Raw genomic sequence first — 20,538 nt, forward strand, 5'->3', positions numbered from 1 at the left:
TTTACGGGCACTGTGGTTCAAAGCCTGGGATGTATCTGATCACACAGAAGCGCCATGGTCTCCGCTGTACAGACTGGGCTTCCAATTTATTAGGTTTTGCGTTTTCGACACCAGTCTTACTGAGGGGTGTGCACAGAATTCAGTAACATTCACACCGCCTAACGAATCTGGCCTCTCTTATTAGTGCTGCGCCCCAAAATATCACTGCAGCCAGGGCCACTATTTTTGGACTAATTGGCGGTATAGCTTAGCCCCATAACCGCTACATCCTTTTGCCAGAAATGAGCATGAAAACTCCCAAACGTTTCAGTGTTTTAGATGAATAATCCCCTCAGGGACGGTTCACACTTTGCATTTTTCAGCAGAAAAAAACTGCAGCGTTTTGCAGAACCACCAAAGCGCATGAGATTTCTGCAGTCCCATGTACGACGCATGCTGCTTATTGTTTCCTTGCCGATTTGAGCCATTCACATCTACAGCAGGTCATTTATTTCAATGTTTTTGCAGCATTTTTCTACTCCTTTATATGAATGTGGAAAACACAAGTAAAAACTGTGGATTTTCTGCAGTGTTTTTCCTGCTATCTCTCTTTGCTGCAAAAATCCACAGTGTGCACTTAGTTCCTGCTGTGGTCACCAAGTGACAGCACCAGGTACGGAGCAGAACTGTTTGTTGGAAAATGCTCATCAAGGACGACGTCACTTCCAGGCTATAATTTTGTATCCGAATTTTGTCGCCTTCATCTAGACGTGGGGAGAGCTGGGAGCAGCGTCTCTCCTGCCGGTGAGTCTTTACCTCTGTGACACATGCATCTCCACTCCGGAGCTCCTCAGATGGACAGGAATGATTGGGCCAGCCTCTGACCCACAGTGTCCTGAAGAACCTCAACTTGGGGTCCTGGGGACATAGGATGGAGAGACCATGTCTGATCTGCCCTTCTGGGTGTTGAAACCTGTTTATTATATTTGCTTTGTCACATTTATGTAATAGATGGAGATTAGTACCTGGGATGCCAACCTTCCAGAAATTCAGACTTTCCCATTACTGAGATAGGAGATGACAGTTGGTGCTTATTAATTTCTATGGAACTTGCAGCAGAATGTCTGTCTGCCACTAGCTCCTCCCTACTCCATAGATCATTATGAGCAGCAACTGAAAGAAATTCTGTAGGAAAAAGCAGATCTCTCTGAAAACATAATACACTGTGGCTTATTTCCATGTGCACTATTGACTTATGGAATAAAGAGTAACCAACATATTATTTTTTAGTTTTGAATAATGGAAAGAGCTGCCCCCGAACCACATGTCTGAATAAACTTTTAGTTCCTCCTTACCGTTTGCACTATTATCGATAACTGACATAGGACGGCTGTCCAAAATTATTCCTGGAAAATGTGGTGTCCCGGGTCAAAAATGTGCATGCCCTGGTGGGATAGGGGCAGGACTAAAGTGACTATAAATGTCTGAGACTCGTGTTGGTGATTATTATCTTGTCACTATTGTACATTTTCTTTTAAGAAAAATGGTGGATTTTCCTTTTGAAGTTTCTCGGTAAACATGTATTTCTCGTGTTTGTTACAGTTGACCTGGCAACATGAACATCTACTGCCCAACCCATAGTATTGTCCAACATGTACATGACCCCACAGGGGCGATCACATAGGTTGGTTACCTTAGCCTTGTCACGGGTGTATGAATTAGACTTTGATCTTGCACGCAGATCCCTTTCATCGCCCTCACCGTTCACACAGGTTATAGCGCGTTTTCACACCTGTTGCGGGAAGGGTGGATGGGGTCTAATGTAGGCGCTCGTTTTACAAGACGTGTTCCTCATGGGATCGGTACATTCTTATCCTTTCACAATCTCACATTTTAGTTCCTGAGTCAACAATTGCCTCCATTTTAATTCTACCTTGTAGATGGGGCAGCTGGATTACCTGTTCTTCCTCTTGTTCATATATCTAACAAATTTGAGAAAGGCAAAAGACAACATAGAATTGTATTTAACCCTGGTCCATTCAGAGGAAGCCCATTTTGACTGCATGTAGTATGTACAGTGCTCAGCTTAAATGATTACACCCACATTCAAATGTAATATTTTAATACTGAAAACAAGGACAATTTCCAACATTTTGACAAGACTGAGTTTCATAGAACATTGGCATTTCTCTTCCATGTGGTGCCATTGCTGACAGCATAAAATGGGAAGGTGTTTGCTTTACGTTATGGCATTTTATAGTCAACGGTTTGCTGGACACCTATTTGACTTAGTAATTTTGACCATCGGAGTCCAACCTTTTACATACCACTGTTATTGTGAGCAGTTAAGCAAGTTGAAGATGAAATGATCTATAAAAGGCCTAAAGTTAAAGATGTCACTTTTCCTCTGTATTTTAGGTAAAAAAAAGTATATAATGTAATATTTTACATTTTAAAAATTACAATAAGGAAAATGGGTTGATGCAAAAGATTTGGCACAGCTTGTAAACACTTTTTGCAGCCAGCCAAGAGTCTTTCAGTTCTTGTTTGAGGGATTTTCATCTATTTTTCCTTTGGAAAACTATTTCAATTCTGTGAGATTCCTGGGCCGTCTTGCATGCACTGCTATTTTGCCATTGTAAAACCTTCAGCTTCATGTTTTTTTATGATAAATCTTTAACGAAGGCCATATTTGTGTAGGTGTCGCTGAACAGTAGAACAATGTACCACAACTTCAGAGTCTGCTAAATCTTTCTGAAGCTCTTTTGCAGTCAAATTGGGGTTCTGATTTGCCGCTCTAGCAATCCTACAAGCAGTGCGCACTAAAATTTTGCTTGGTCTTCCGTACCTTATCTTGACCTCCACTGTTACATCTATTTCTTTATTACATTTTGAACTGAGGAAAGGGCAACTTGAAAACACTTTGCTTGGCCTCCACCATAATCAATACTAGGCAGCTGCTTAGAAGAACCCATGGCTGCTGTTTCTGGCACAAGGTTAATGGAGGCTGAGTTATTATAAAGCTGGGAAATTTGCATCACCTGGCCTTTCCTAACGCTGACTGTGAGCAAGCCATAACCTTAGCAGGCTAATTAACCCCTTATCCCCTGGAGGTTTTTTAGTTTGACTGACCCCTACCTAACAGCGGAGGTTGGCACCCTCTTGAAACACAAATGGTGCCCCCGCTCCACGGCGGCTCTCCCTACTCACCCTATTCAGATCCTAACAACCAGATGACCAAGATAGAAAAAGATATAACAATAATCTGGTTGCCTATTAAGTCAATCGAGTAATCCTACTAAATAATTACACAGCAAACCACCACAAATACAAATCGAAAAAACAGGGATACAATCAGTAACTGAAAAACAAATTACTTAATGGGGTATAACAAGAATAAAGGGATACTGGCAGTCCCTAATTAATTTATCCCTACCTGACAACGGAGCTTTTTCACCCTAAGTTGTACTGGTGCCCCCGCTCCGCGTCGGGTATCCCTTACTGACCCTTACAATTGCACCCCAATATCACAAATTGAGGGAGATAAACAAAAGGGGCCTATAACTGAAATAGGGAACCGCTGGAAATACAAAAAATCCCTAAAAAACCCCAAAAAGATTTTCCAAATTTTATGGCCAGTATATAACAAACTAAAGAGAACTTTACACGGTGCTGACCATATCTCGTCACGTGTCAAACTTTAGGGTAAATGGGGGCTAGTGGAAGAGCCGGGTATTTACCAAATTTTTGCCAGTCAAACAGTGACCACCTCATAGTCCCACAATATAAACATCATTAGCTTGTGAGGTCTCAGCTTGAATATAATCACATCCGCTCCCCAATATGTATATCAATATCACCATAAGTAATATCAAAAGCTCCCCAAATATTGCACTGTGCCCAGAGATAAATGATCAGCCAGCATATAACAAGTTAAAAAAACTTAGCTTAATGCTCATTAGATGCCATCATGCCTCGACGCGTTTCCCTCCCACAGATGGGGTTCCTCAGGAGGCCCATGATATAATTGTATGCTCCCTCCGAGCATCAGATACGGTGCCTGGTTGCAGGTGTCCATCAGAGTGTGGTAACTAGTGGTCATTTATAGTTGCCCCGCTGCATATCTCAAATAGCAGGGCACAAGATCATATTACCGTTCAGTGTATGTCTCCATAATCACAAACGCGCCTGCGCAATATTGCAGACACAAGAGGTACACCATCCCGTCATTTCCGCTTCCTGTCACCGCTTACCTCTGGCTGAGGAGGCCGTCTTTACTGCGCCTGCATCGACTATTATCGCGCACTTGTAATGCGCATGTCCAGAGTCAAGCAATGTGTCCCAATCCCACGACTATACCGCGCATGCTCGGGACTTCCCGGACACTTCGCGCACTCGCGCCTTGGAGGCCAAATCATCCTCTCCATGCCTGCATCAAACACTCAGGTGCGCATCACCGCAACATATTGCGCAGGCCCAGACCCTCCATAATGGATCTGCGCTTGCACAGACTAAAGGCCAAAGGATCCTTCATACGCCTGTATTAACCCTTCGGGTGCGCGTTCCCGCACCACAACCCGCATGCCCAGAAACTCCATAGTGAGAAATATCCACCACTCACAAGTATTACCCGGGGTTCAGTCAATTCAATACAGTCATACTCCCAGCCATGATCAAACGGGTCAAAAGACCATATTAAACTCAAATCCAGCCTGATTTTACAATTATAGTTATAAGGCCATATTAAACTCAGATACAGCCTGATTTTACAATTATAGTTATAAGGCCATATTAAACTTAAATACAGCCTAATTTCGCAATAATATGTCCAGAACCCTTACATCATTCAGGACATCAAAGAGTAATAATAGTGCATATACATTTGGAAATTGCACAAACTGGCAATCAAATCCTATAAAGGACAATAGTGTACAAACACACCATATCCCAGATAGGGTATATTTTTTCCCGTTTTACTGATGGAAAAAACGCTGGGAAAATAACCAACCTGTCAAACTAGTCCAAACTGTACCTCAGATGTGAAGCATTCATAAAAAGAAGAGACATTCTGAGGTTTGTTTCCCATCTGGCTACAGATTTTAAAGTCATATTGTTGCCATAAAAAGATAACACCTATGTCCCTAAATGACAAAACCCTGTTCGGATTGTATGATTTTTATTTCTACCCAAACAAAAAAGGGGGGGGGGGATTTATATATTCCCCAACCCAAATAGCAGGCTATAACACATTACCACACCCTTGACACCTCGTTAAAAACAATATAACAAAAAATGATAACCATCAGGGCCCAAATAATGTCTCACCCTGGGATTCCCACAGATCATCTCTTAGATCCATGATAGGTCAAAGGCTTCTCTGTGTATATAATAAAAGAGGCAAATGATTTATATATGTCTTATTGGGTTATTTTCAAAAGAAGCACCCATACGTTAATCGATCATTGAGGCCCCTAGAGGCCATGGATTCCATCTTAAAGATCCATCGCGTTTCTTTTTGTAAGATTAACCTATCCCAGTCGCCTTCTCTCCCACTTTGCTTGACCACCTCCAGAAAACAGAAGGAAAGAACCTCTCCATTCCCCCCATGTTCTTCCCACACATGACGGGCCACAGGGGTGTCCCGCTTGTTTCTTATGTCCCCCTGATGCTCGCTAATTCTCCTAAATTCCCTTTTGGTTTTACCAATATAATTTTTTGGACAGGAGCATGTTGCCACATACACCACTCCAGCAGTTTTACAGTTAGCAAAATCCCTGGAAAAACACTGCCTTCCATTAGAAGCACTTGTAAAGCTTTTTCCAAACCTCACATATCCACAAAATGAGCAGTTCCCACATTTGAAAGTACCACAGATCTTCCTGCCTAGCCACGTACCTTCCTGTTTAGCTCTTTTGTAGTGACTATGTACAAGTCTGTCTCTAATGGAACGACCTTTACAAACGTGATCTCAGGTCTTCTAGAGACCATGTCTGACAATTCTGTATCAGCCTGCAAAATACTCCAGTGCTTATTGAGGATTCTAAATATCTGATCCACTTGGTTATCATAAGTCCCTATCACTCTTACAGTGTTATTATTCTCCATTGGGGTGTTCGATTGCAATAATGTATGTCTCTCTTTCCCTAAAGCATTTCTGATTCACAACATGATCGGGATACCCCTGTTCCCTAAATCTCTCCCTATGCTCATAAGCCTGTGTTCTGAAGGTCTCTGAATTCGAACAGTTCCTCCTAGTTCTGAGGTATTGACCCTGAGGAATCCCCCTCTTGAGGGGGACAGGATGACAGCTGTCCCACCTCAAGAGGGAATTCGTGGCTGTGGGCTTTCGATACACACTCGTTGTCAAGGCCCCTTGGGGATTTTTCATAATTTTCACATCAAGGAAGGCCAGTTCTTTATCACTACTTTCAGATGTAAATCTCAAACCAAAGGGGTTCACATTCAGTTCTCGTACACATTTTTCAAAAGTCCTCCTTTGACCCCACCTATATGACAAACACATCGTCTATATACCGGTACCAAGCGGCCTCCTTGTTCGTCCACCACTCAACGGCACCGGTAAAGACCATAGTTTCCTCCCACCAGCCCAGGAGGAGATTCACATAAGAGAGCGCACAGGAGCAAACCATTGCGGTCCCTCTGAGCTGGTGGAAGTACTTACCATCAAATACAAAGTAGACCTGAATGTTCCTGTGTCTACCGTGCGCAGTGTCATCAAGAAGTTTAAAGCCCATGGCACTGTGGCTAACCTCCCTAGATGTGGACGGAAAAGAAAAATTGACAAGAGATTTCAACGCAAGATTGTGCAGATGTTGGATAAAGAACCTCGACTAACATCCAAACAAGTTCAAGCTGCCCTGCAGTCCAAGGGTCAACCCGTACTATCCGTCGGCGTCTGAATGAAAAGGGACTGTATGGTAGGAGACCCAGGAAGACCCCACTTCTTACCCCGAGACATAAAAAAGCCAGGCTGGAGTTTGCCAAAACTTACCTGAAAAAGCCTAAAACGTTTTGGAAGAATGTTCTCTGGTCAGATGAGGCAAAAGTAGAGCTTTTTGGGCAAAGGCATCAACATAGAATTTACAGGAGAAAAAAAGAGGCATTCAAAGAAAAAACAGTCAAACATGGCGGAGGTTCCCTGATGTTTTGGGGTTGCTTTGCTGCCTCTGGCACTGGACTGCTTGACCGTGTGCATGACATTATGAAGTCTGAAGACTACCAACAAATTTTGCAGCATAATGTAGGGCCCAGTGTGAGAAAGCTGGGTCTCCCTCAGAGGTCATGGGTCTTCCAGCAGGACAATGACCCAAAACACACTTCAAAAAGCACTAGAAAATGGTTTGAGAGAAAGCACTGGAGACTTCTAAGGTGTCCAGCAATGAGTCCAGACCTGAATCCCATAGAATACCTGTGGAGAGATCTAAAAATGGCAGTTTGGAGAAGGCACCCTTCTAATATCAGGGACCTGGAGCAGTTTGCCAAAGAAGAATGGTCTAAAATTCCACCAGAGCATTGTAAGAAACTCATTGATGGTTACCGGAAGCGGTTGGTCGCAGTTATTTTGGCTAAAGGTTTTGCAACCAAGTATTAGGCTGAGGGTGCCAATACTTTTGTCTGGCCCATTTTTGGAGTTTTGTGTGAAATGATCAATGTTTTGCTTTTTGCTTCATTCTCTTTTGTGTTTTTTCATTTAACACAAATTAAGTGAAGATAATAATACCAAAGAATTTGTGTTTGCAATCATTTTCAGGAAGAAACTGAGTATTATCTGACAAAATTGCAGGGGTGTCAATACTTTTGGCCACAACTGTATTTTCCCAAAACGAGTCCAGTTGCAGAAAGTGGACTTCAGTCTGGAGGAGATTTACAACAAGTACTACAACACGCCCACAGAGAAGAGAAAATTTGAGACAATATTTGTCGACTCTTCTTTGTTGTGATATTAGCAAAGCATTTGGCATCTAACTTTTGTTAAGTCCAAGTGGGTGTCATTAGTTAGTATTCAGTAGGGGTTTGTACTTCTCCCTGTATGACTTGCCCAATCATAGGCAGGCAGCAACCCAGCAGAAAAAGACCACCCCACCGCCATTGCCTGGGTTTTTCAGTGTGTGGGATGTAAAGGTACAGCTCTGATCTACTGGTCTAACCACCTGTATGAATAGGAAGTGCTGAGAGATTAGAGCACAGATAACACACCTTTTTAGATAGTCTAAGTGGGTGAAGGTGCTGTACAGCTGAATTTAGCTGTGTCAGATTACAAATTCTATCAGCTATGCTCCTCTTTCACAACAGACATAAGTGTGACTCCTCTCAGGAGAGGCAGTGTAGGGGAAAGGACAGTGCAGCAGGGCTGACAGTGCTATGAGAAGCACTCAGAAAGGTTTGTAATGTGATAGAGCTAAACTCAACTGTGCTGCTCCTTTCCACCCAAAGGGACCTGAAACGTGGTATTTGTATATGCTTTACTCTTGCAGAACTTTCTAATCATGCAGGAGGTTAGTCCAAAATATCAGAGCTGTATCCTTACATTTTACACACTGAGAACCCAAAGCTTTGTTGGGGTTTTTTTTTTTCTGCTGTGATGCTTTCTACTTATGATTGGGCAGGGCATCTTATACCAGGAGAAGTACTTGCTACCAATGAAAAATATCTGAAAACACCCACTTCGATGTAAGACAGTGTTTCTCAACTCCAGTCATCAAGACCCACCAACAGGTCATGTTTTCAGGATTTCCTTAGTATTGCATAGGTGATGGAATTATCACCTGTGCAATATTAAGGATATCCTCAAAACTTGATCTGTTGGTGGGTCATGAGGACTGGAGTTGAGAAACACTGACTTAAGTTAACTTCTCTCATTAGTTTCCAAGTAAATTGACTGCTTATAGCTCCTCAATATAGAAGTGAGATAAAAAAAAAATTGTTACTCCTAATAAAAGTTTTTAAATGGTAAGTGCAGGTCATTCATGACCTTTTTCTTTTGGTGTTCTTCAGGCTATGTTCACATTAGGTGTTTTTTTAATGCAAATTTTCAGCTGTATTTTACACTATCAGAAATCTCATGCACACAGCTTGTTTTTTTGTCCACAGCTTTTTTTTTTTTTGGAACAATAGAGCATGTAACTTCTTTCATTGTTTTTTTCATTGTTTTTCACTCATTGAAACTAGTGGTTGGTGAAAAAACGCAGGTATCAGGTTTTGCTGTGTTTTTAGTGAAAAAAAAAAGAGTACAGCAGTATGTAAAACCCATTTATTTTTGTAATTTTCCCAGGATTACCATCTTGTCTTGGTCACCTGAGATGGCAGTTTGGATTAGTACAATTTTAATTAAATTAGTGATGAGTACAAAGTAAAGATTGGCCTACAAAGGTGTGAGATTCAACAATGCATGCGGCCCACCAAGGTGTAAAATGGATCAATGCCTGAGCATCTCAATGGCAGACCAAAGTGTGAAAGTAAACAGTGTCCTACAAACTCCATACACTGCCAATGACTTGGGTAAATTATTTCAGACTAATTCACCTCCCTCAGCTGTTACATTTGTATACATAATTTTTCATGTACATATGTCTTGTATTGGTGAACTGTGTTCTCGCTTCTGTGGTGGAAGTAAAGTTGAACGTTGGGATCTTGAAAAACAAGGCAAAAAAAAAAAAAATCAAAAACGCACCAAAACCTGCCTTTTTTACGCTGCTTCTTTTCTGCCAAGAGTTCAGGTTTTGCTGCAGAAAAAAAATGCTGAAAAAACGCCTAGTGTGAACATTGCCTTAAAAATAAGTCCTGCACTGTGATTTAATGCCATGGCATGCCCTGGGTTGTAGTTTTGCAACATTTGGAATGTGGAAAGTTGGGGGACATTGTAATTCTTAACACTTTAGTCATTGGACTATGTTCAGTGCATACATACTGCTTCATTGTATCTGATGTTTATTTCTGTATGTGTTAGTGTATGTGAGCACTGTGGACATTATTCTGTTGGTTTTTCTGGCTCTTCTCTGATGAATGCTGCAGTTTTCGTCCATCTGGAAGAAAGCCTGTTTATTATGGAACAATAAACCTAAAAACGTGAGGTACACAAATTCGGAGCAAGGTCTGTAACCGAGGATATGTGAAAGTATTAATGCTCATGAATGAGAAAAAACATCTCGAGCTGCCACAATAGAGACCTTCACTGCGCGTTTTATGGCTCATCCATCAAAATCTCCTAATAAAATGTCTGAATAGCTTCTGTATGTTGCCTGAGCTAGACTCCATACATATATTAACATTACTAAGCGAAGTCGGCCTTGGCTGCGGCATTGAATATAGGAGCAGGTTTATCTATTGGGTAAAATGGGTCATGATGGAAATTATGTTAATGTACAGGAAAAAAGGCAAATCTGCCAGTCTCTGTAATACAAATGTCCTTGATATCCGATGTTTAAAAGAGGAGAAATATATAGCCCTAAAATTCACATCTTAAATAATGGTACAGTAATACATTTGATATGTCTGGTTTTAAAACAACAGTACAGGAAATATACTCGATGCTTTGGCTGTACCATGACTTGATATCGCTAACAATGGTTCAGGAAGTGATTGACTGATTAGTCTAAAATTAATCGAGCTTCTTTGTGTAAAATTAGCTTTGCAGACTATTTGTGATGGCAGATGCAGTAGATGTCCCTCAAAGTGCATTTTTGGTGTGACTTAGAGTGGACCTGTCTTGCAGCCACTTTTTGTCCTACCAGTTCTGTTCTTAGAATTCTGCATTGTGACATTCCTGTTATTCCTTCTGTAAATGTGCAAATACATTGACAACTGGGTGTTGACCACTTCCATGGGAGTGTCAGTGAGCACCACAATCCACATGCATTGATGCACATTACTGCTCTATTCACACAGGGGACTTTGGGACCTCTGCTCTCGTGATTGGTGTGATCTCAGCTGTCAGACCTCTAGTAATCATACATTTATCACCACCAAGTTTTTTTATAGGACAATTCTCTTAGCAAAATCCTGTTGACAGGCTCGCTTTAAGTAAACTTTAGGCACTGTCATGTTGTCAGTGCTACATTTATTAAAATTATACCTGGGGTGTAGAAATCAGTCTTGTGGTTCTTGTGTAATCAGTGTTACAAGTTTTCAGTTAATGATATGCTCATGCTCCAGGCGGGACTGTCTGATCTACCTGCTCTAAGCCAGAGAAACCAAGAGGAGACCTTCCCACAGGCCGCCCCGAACCACAAGTTATCTGTCTCTCTCTTTGTCTCAATTATGAAGAACATGTTTGTGCTTCAGAGCGGCCTGTGGGTAGGTCTCCTTTTGGTTTCTCTGGCTTAGAGCAGGAAGATAAGACTCAGCCTACAGTCCTGCCCTGGAGCAAGGGCATCTCATTAACTGAAAACTTCTAACACTGATTACATAAGAACCACACGTAGAATTTCTTCACCCCAGGTATTATTTTAATCAGTATAACAGCAGCAACATGACAATGCCTCTAGTTTACTTAGCAAAATCCTGCTGACAGGTTCACTTTAAGAATATGGTAGTAATTTATATATGAATGGTAAACGTCACTACAGTGGTGTAAAAGTGTTTGCGCCTTTCCTGATTTCCTAAACTTTTGCTTGTTTGCCACACTTAAATGTTTCAGCTCACTAAACAAATGTAAATATTAGACAAAGATAACACAAGTACAGTGCCTACAAGTAAATCAAAAACCCTTATTTGGAGTAACACCAAAAAAGGTACCCGAAAATTAAGAGATCCAGCAATATTATAGAAAAATATTTTTATTATTACAATATTTTAATACATAATAAACAGCAATGCCCAATGGAAGACACAACAAAACACTGATATCGCCACTCTGATCTATAGCAAAAAATACCAATTTATACAAAATGGAAGTTTTATAGTTTATATTAATATATATTATAAAGAACAGTGTCTATACAAAACCTTTATTAATATGTCACATGTTCCCCTAATATAAGATGAAAAATATCACTACCAAGGTAATACCTATTGTAGTAAAAAACAATCACTATGTCCATGGCGATGTTAAGCAAACAATTCGCGGCTATAAAATTGGAAAACGCTAATATAATTAGCCTAAGTGGTTCCAAAAGAACTTTATTAGTATGTCACATATTCCCCCATGTAAACTGACAAATATATTACTGCCAAGATAATCCCTATTATAATAAAGGAGCAATAACTATGCCCATGGCGATATATAGCAAAAAAATCACGGTCATAAATTGAAGGGCGCTTATAATAATCTATAATAATAAATGCCCTAAGCAACTTCCGGTTGTAACAACTTCCGTCCAGTTGTAACCGGTGACGTCACCGCACGCCTCTTTCCATGTTAACCCTCAACACACACACTCCACTCACCTTTCACCATCTCCACTCACGTCCACTCACTCTTTCACTCCACATACGACCCTTTCTCTCACTCCGTCTCTCATACTCACGCCGTCATCGCCGCTGATCCACGATCCCCGACAGCTTCTTCCGCCGGCGCCATCCTGGATCCAGACGTCCTCCACGCCGGCGACATGTTCTTGCGGCGACGCCATTTTGGATCGGCGAAATCCCGCGATAGTCAAGATGGCGTCGCCGCAAGAACATGTCGCCGGCGAGGACGACGTCGGGATCCAAAATGGCGTCGGCGAAAACTCGCGAGATGTCGCCGACGCCATTTTGGATCCCGACGTCGTCCACGCCGGCGACATGTTCTTCCGGCGACGCCATCTTGACTATCGCGGGATTTCACGATACTCAAGATGGCGTCGCCGCAAGAACATGGCGCCGGCGTGGACAACGTCTGGATCCAGGATGGCGCCGGCGGAAGATGATGTCGGGGATCGTGGAGCAGCGGCGATGACGGCGTGAGTATGAGAGACGGAGTGAGAGAAGGGGTCGTATGTGGAGTGAAAGAGTGAGTGGAGATGGTGAAAGGTGAGAGGAGTGTGTGTTGAGGAGTGTGTGTATTGAGGGTTAACATGGCAAGAGGTGTGATGCTATCGCATCCTCCCGATGCGATAGCTTCGGGCCATAATCTAGTAGTCTGGATAATTCCAATAAAAGTATTGGACATGAGAGAAATATAAGATTACCTTTAAGTAGGTGGAACATTGGTGGCGCAGTGTGACGTGTCCTCCCTCAACAAGACAACGACCCAAAGCACACAGCCAAGAAAACCAAGGCCTGGTTCAAGAGGCAAAAAATCAAGGTGTTGGAGTGGGCTAGTCAGTCTCCTGACCTTAACCCAATTGAAAACTTGTGGAAGGAGCTCAAGATTAAAGTCCACATGAGACACCCAAAGAACCTAGATAACTTGGAGAAGATCTGCATGGAGGAGTGGGCCAAGATAACTCCAGAGACCTGTGCCGGCCTGATCAGGTCTTATAAAAGACGATTATTAGCTGTTTAATAAGATTTATGCATCTGTTAATAAATCCTGCTCTTGTGTGAAGGCTCTAACTTATTTGCATCTTATCAAACGTGCTAAATCTGCAGGGGGTTGAATACTACTTGTAGGCACTGTATATACAAAATGCAGGTTCTAAATGAAGGTCTTTATTATTAAGAGAAAAAGAAATCCAAACCTATTGGGCCCTTTGTGAAAAAGTGATTGCCCCCTCACCTTAAAACATAAATTAACTGTGGTTTATCACATCTTTGGGAAGCTGAGTTTAATTTCCCTAGCCACACTCAGGCAAGATTATTGCCACACCTGTTCTCAATCAAGAAATCCCTTTGTCAGGATGTGCCTGACAAAGTGAAGTAGACCAAATTATTCATAAAAGCTAGACATCATGCTGCAATCCAAAGTAATTCTGGAACAAACAAAAAACAAAGTATTTTATTATTCTTCTTATTTATTTATATAGCAAAATTAATTCCATGGTGCTGTACATGAGAAGGGGTTACATACAAAGTTATAGATAGCGTTAGCAGTAAGCAAATTTACAATGACAGACTGGTAGGGAGGGGAGAGGACCCTGTCCTTGCGGACTTACATTCTACAGAATAGTGGGGAAGAGATAGAAGGTCGGGGGTGCAGCAGCTCTGGTGGTGATGAGGCGGCAGCTCGGGCGGTGGCGAGGCGGCAGAATTGTTACTGCAGGCTGTAAGCTTTCCTGAAAAGATGGGTTTTCAGGTTCCATTTGAAGGATCTGAGGGTGGTGGGTAATTGGTCGTATTGAGGCATGGAATTCCAGAGGATGGGGGATATTCGGGAGAAATCTTGGAGGCGGTTGTGTGAGGAACGAATAAGTGTGGAGGAGAGTAGGAGGTCTTGGGAGGATCGAAGATTACATGAGGGAAGATATTGGGAGATTAGTTCAAAGATATAGGGAAGGGACAGGTTGTGGATGGCTTTGTAGGTCAGTGTTAGTAGTTTGAACTGGATTCGTTGGGGAATTGGGAACCAGTGGAGGGATTTGCAGAGGGGAGAGACAGGGGAATAGCGAGGAGAGGTGGATTAGTCAGGCAGCAGAGTTGAGGACAGACTGGAGTGGTGCAAGAGAGTTAGCAGGGAGGCCACAGAGGAGAGATGCAGTAGTCAAGGAGGGAGATGATAAGGGCATGTACAAGTTTTAGTACTTTGAGGGCTGAGGAAGGGACGGATTCTGGAAATATTTTTGTATTGGAGGCGACAGGAGGTGGCAAGAGTTTGGACGTGTATAGTAGTGTGAAGGACAAGGCAGAGTCTAGAGTTACTCCGAGGCAGCGGATTTCAGGTGCGGGAGAGAGCATGACGCCGTTTACCATAAAAGATAGATCGGGTAGGGAAGATACGTGAAATGGAGGAAAGATGATGAGTTCAGTTTTGTCTACATTGAGTTTTAGGAAGTGAGAGGTGAAAAAGGAGGATATGGCTAATACACACTCCGTGATTCTAGACAGCAGAGCGGTGACATCTTGGCCAGAGAGGTAGATCTGAGTGTCGTCCGCATACAGGTGGTACTGAAAGCCATGGGACTTTGAGTTGTCCTAGGCCAAGGGTATAGATGGAAAAAAGTAGGGGCCCCAGGACAGAGTCTTGGGGGACTCCAACAGAGAGAGGGCGGGATGAGGAGGTAGTGTGGGAGTGGGAGGTAGTGTGGGAGTGGGAAACGCTGAATGTGCGGTCAGAAAGGTATGAGGCAATCTAGGACAGGGCAAGGTCTTTGATGCCGAGGGAAGAAAGAATCTTTAGCACAAGGCAGTGGGCGACTGTGTCGAAGACAGAGGACAGGTCGAGAAGGAGGAGGATAGAGAACTGTCTGTTAGCTTTGGCTGTGAGTCATTAGAAATTTTGGTCAGGGCAGTTTCAGTGGAGTGGTTCAAGGAGTTTGGAAGCAAACGGGGGCAGTGATATGGGGCGATAGCTGGGCATAGCAGTTGGGTCAAGGTTTGTTTTTTTGAGAATGGGTGTGATGTTGGCATGTTTGAAGGCAGAGGGGAAGGTACCAGAAGATAGCGAGAGGTTGAAGAGATGGGTTAGGGTTGGGATGAGCGTGTTAGTGAAGTTGGGGAGCAGGTGGGAAGGGATGGGGTCAAGTGCACAGTTGGTGAGGTGTGATTTGGAAAGGAGATGAGTAAGCTGTCCTTCAGTGATGTTGGAGAGGCAGGTTAATAGGGAAGGGCAGCGGTCTGGTATGTGGAGTGGTTGGAGTGGTGGAACAGTAAAGGTTTGCCTTGTTTGAATCATAGAATCATAGAATCATAGAATCGTAGAGTTGGAAGGGACCTCCTGGGCCACCTGGTCCAACCCCCTGCTCAAAGCAGGATTCGCTAAATCATCCCAGTCAGATGTCTGTCCAGCCTCTGTTTGAAGACTTCCATTGAAGGAGAACTCACCACTTCTCGTGGCAGCCTGTTCCACTCATTGATCACTCTAACTGTCAAAAAGTTTTTTCTAATATCTAATCTGTGTCTCCTCCCATTCAGTTTCATCCCATAGCTTCTAGTCTTTCCTTGTGCAAATGAGAATAAAGTTGATCCTTCTACAATGTGACAGCCCTTTAGATATTTGTAGACAGCTATTAAGTCTCCTCTCAGTCTTCTCTTTTGCAAACTAAACATTCCCAAATCCTGCAACCTTTCCTCATAAGACAGGGTTTGCAGACCGGTCACCATTCTGGTCGCTCTTTTCTGAACTTGCTCCAGTTTGTTGATGTCTTTTTTAAAATGTGGTGCCCAAAACTGGACACAATATTCCAAATGAGGTCTGACCAAAGAGGAGTAGAGGGAAATAATGACTTCACATGATCTAGACTGTATGCTTCTGTTAATACATCCTAGAATTGCATTTGCCTTTTTTGCTGCTGCATCACACTGTTGACTCATATTCAGTCTGTGATCTATTAGTATACCCAAGTCTTTTTCACATGTGCTGTCACTTAGCCCTATTCCTCCCATTCTGTATATGCTTTTTTCATTTTTATTGCCCAGATGTAGTACTTTGCATTTCTCCCTGTTAAAAACCATTCTGTTAGTTGCTTCCCACTTCTCCAGTTTATTTATATCTTTTTGAATCCTCTCTCTCTTCTCTAGTATTAGCTATCCCTCCTAGCTTTGTGTCATCTTGTTTTGAAGCTTTGGTTGATCTTGTTTTTGAAGTAGGTGGCAAAGTCCTCGGAAGAGATGAGGGGAGGTGGCAGTGGTGGGCGAAGGTGAGAGTTAAATGTGGGGAACAGTTGTTTTGGGTTGTGGGATAATGAAGATACAAGGTTTGTGAAACAGGTCTATTTAGAAGAGGTGAGGGCTAATTAGAATGCAAGTGTAGCTTGTTTGAGAGCAGTGAAGTCATCTGGCAGTCGTGATTTCTTCAATGCTGCTCTGTGACCCTGGATGCTTGTCCAAGTCTTTTGGTGAGGTTGTTGTGCCAGGGTTGCCTATTGATTCATCGCACTTTGCCACGCATGAGAGGGGCGACTTAGTCTATGGCTGATGTGAGGGTGGTGTTGTAGAAAGCGGTAGCGCTGTCCGTGTCGTGGAGTGAAGATATGGAGGACAGAAGTATAAGAGAGTCTAAGAGTCTGTGAGTGTGCGAGGTTTCTGCGAGTATTTGACATCTATCAGTCTGGAAAAGTGTTAAAGCCATTTCTAAAGCTTTGGAACTCCAGTGGACCAAAGTGAGAGATATTATCCACAAATGGCAAAAACATGGAACAGTGATGAACCTTTGTAGGAGTGGCAGGTGACCAAAATTACCCATAGAGCACAGTGACAACTGATCCAAAAGGTCACAAAAGACCCCACAACAACATCCAAAGAACTGCAGGCCTCACTTGCCTCAGTTAAGGTGGAGTCATGAACACTGACCTTAAGAAAGACACTGGGCAAAAACTGCCTACACGGCAGAGGTCCACGACGAAAAACACTGCTGAGCAATAAGAACATAAAGGCTTGTCTCTGTTTCATGAGGACACATCTTAATGATCCCCAAGTCTTTTGGGAGAATACTCTGTGGACTGTCGAGACAAAAGTTGAACTTTTTGGAAGGTGTATGTTCCATTACATCTGGTGTAGAGGTCACACAGCAGTTCAGAAAAGGGATATCATACCAACAGTAAAAAATGGTGGTGGTACTGTGATGGTCTGGGGCTGTGTTGATGCTTCAGGACCTGGATGACTGGCCGTGGGAAATGGAACCATGAATTCTGCTGTTTACCAAAAAATCCTGAAGGAGAATGTCCGACCATTTGTCTGTGACCTCCACCTGAAGTGCACTCGGGTTATGCAGCAGGATACAAAACACACCAGCAAGTCCACATCTGAATGGCTTAAGAAAATGAAAATTAATAGCCCCTATTCTCTGGAATTCTTTGCCCCAACAAGTCCGACTATCAACCACATTTGGATCCTTCAGACGGAACCTGAAAACCCACCTCTTCAAGAAAGCCTACAGCCTGCAATGACCCCGCTACCTCCTTCTCTCTCACCACTACCGGTGATATCGCCTCAACCAACACCGGAACTGCTGCAACTCACCGACCTACTGTCTCCTTCCCCACCATCCTGTAGCATGTAAGCCCGAAAGGGCAGGGTCCTCTCCCCTCTGTATCAGTCTGTGATTGTTAGTTTGTTTACTGTAAGTGATATCTGTAATTTGTATGTTACCCCTTCTCATGTACAGCACCATGGAATCAATGGTGCTATATAAATAAATAATAATAATAATAATTAATACTTTGGAGTGACCTAGTGAAAGTCCTTACCTTAATCCGATTGAAATGCTGTGGCATGACCTTAAAAAGACAACCGGTTCATGCTCAGAAACCCTCCAATGTGGCTGAAATACAACAATTATGCAAAAATGAATGGCCCAAAATTCCTCTAGATCATTGTAGAAGACTTAATTGCCAGTTATCTGAAATGCTTGATTGCAGTTGTGGCTGCTAAGGGTGGCCCATCCAGTTATTAAGTTTAGGGGGCAATCACTTTTTCACACAGGGCCCTGTAGGTTTGAATTTCTTTTATAAACTGCATTTTGAGCTTACTTGTGTTATATTTATCTAATATTTACAGCAAATGTTTCAGATAACAAAACAAATATAAGTGTCACAAACATGCAAAAGAATAGAATTAGGGAAGGGGCACTTTTTCACACCACTGTATCTTATTGGAGTACTCTCTATAATTCATAGTGGCAAATAATAGAAATGTTATTTTATTCCCATAGTAGAACGAGAAGCATTATATGAGCTTGGTATCGAGCAGCTACCGGCCTCCACCATGCTGTCCGTATGAAGACACAGACACCTTTGGCCAGATATTTATAATCCTATATATTTACAGACAGAAGCCATTTTTTTAGTGCCTAATAAAGACATGAGCTGCGTCCGAGTCCTCCACGGCCTCCCTGAAGAAATGATGTGTGCACGGAGTCAGATAATTCAAGGATTCCTCCGTCTGACCATGTTTTTCTGCTTGTTTCCTCTCTGTTCCGGCTGAATGCACTCTAACCACTGGATTTGGAGCCAGGGGAATCCAGCTGCACTCCACGCCTTTCATGCCCATCTCCCCACCAGTGATTGTAATGTGGTATCTACAGGTAGAGGGGGCCGCTGAACCAAAGCAGAAGAGGGGCTGATGTCACCATGCCCGACTTTGCATTTCAAGGGACAAAAAATGACATTCTTGCAATGATAAAAATATTATTCTTTTAACCATTAGCTTCAGATCCGGAAATTGGGGTGAGTAGATCCTCACAGCCTTTATCCATACCAATTATTAGGATGAATATCACCTCCGTGCATAATACAGACCAAAGTACCATTAACTTTACATTCCTGACCAGTGTCACTTTATGAGGTAGTGTTTCTCCTTACGGAGAGTGACATGTTAAGCATGCCGACATGAGGAGACTTTTAAGCTGCAATGCTGCTCTGTGAAATATGCAAACTGTCTCTTCAGAGAGGAAGAGGACTGGAACTCTGATCAATCCTAAAAGTTAATGTCGACCCTTTAACAAGCCTGCAAATTGAGATCTGGGTTTGGCTTTTATCCGAAGTCATGTGACAAAGCTTGTTGGAGGGTTGATACTGACTTTTATAATTGCTACATCCTATAGGTGGCGCTAGAGTTCTAGTCTTCCTCTCTTAAAGGGAATCTGTCACCCTTTTTTTCGACTTGCAGCTGTCGGCATAGACATCGGGGGCTTATCTACAGCATTCTGTAATGCTGTAGATAAGCCTCCAATGTAACCTGAAAGAGAAGAAAAACACGTTATATTATACTCACCGGGGTGGGCGGTCCGGTGGGCATTGCGGTCCGGTCCGGCGCCTCCCTTCTTCATGCGATGACGTCCTCTTCTCCCGTCCTGTAATGGCTGCGGCGCAAGCACACTGCTCTGCCCTGTTGAGGGTAGAGCAGAATTCTGCAGTGCGCAGGCGCCGGACCTCTCCTGACGCCTGCGCACTGCAGGACTCTGCTCTGCCCTCAACAGGGCCCTCAAATGAGGTATCGCTGTAACCGTACTGACCCGAAGAATAAAAGGGCTTTATCAATTTTACCACACGCGGAACGGTGTGAACGCACCCCCCAAAAGAAATTCATGAAACGCTGTTTTTTGTTCATTCTGCGTCCCAAAAATCTGAATGAAAAGCGACTTTTAGCGTGTGACAGCTGCCAAACATAAAAACCGCCATAAATAGTAAATCAAACCCCCCGTTATCACCCCCTTAGTTAGGGAAAAATAATAAAATAAAAAAATGTATTTATTTCCATTTCCCATTAGGGTTAGGGCTAGGACTAGGGTTAGGGCTGAGATTAGGGTTAGGGGTGTGTTGGGGTTCGGGTTGGAGTTATAATTGGGGGGTTTCCACTGTTTGGGCACATCAGGTGCTCTCCAAATGCAACATGGCATCTGATCTCAATTCCAGCCAATTCTGCGTTGAAAAAGTCAAATGGTGCTCCTTCCCTACCAAGCTCTGCCATGCGCCCAAACAGTGTTTTACCCCCCACATATGGGGTATTAGCCTACTCAGGACAAATTGCAAAACAACTTTTGGGGTCCAATTTCTCCTGTTACCCTTAGGAAAATAAAAAATT

This window comes from Dendrobates tinctorius, unplaced genomic scaffold (genome assembly GCF_039654945.1).
Source record: "Dendrobates tinctorius isolate UK_male_01 unplaced genomic scaffold, ASM3965494v1 ptg000049l, whole genome shotgun sequence".
Taxonomy (NCBI): Eukaryota; Metazoa; Chordata; class Amphibia; order Anura; family Dendrobatidae; genus Dendrobates; species Dendrobates tinctorius.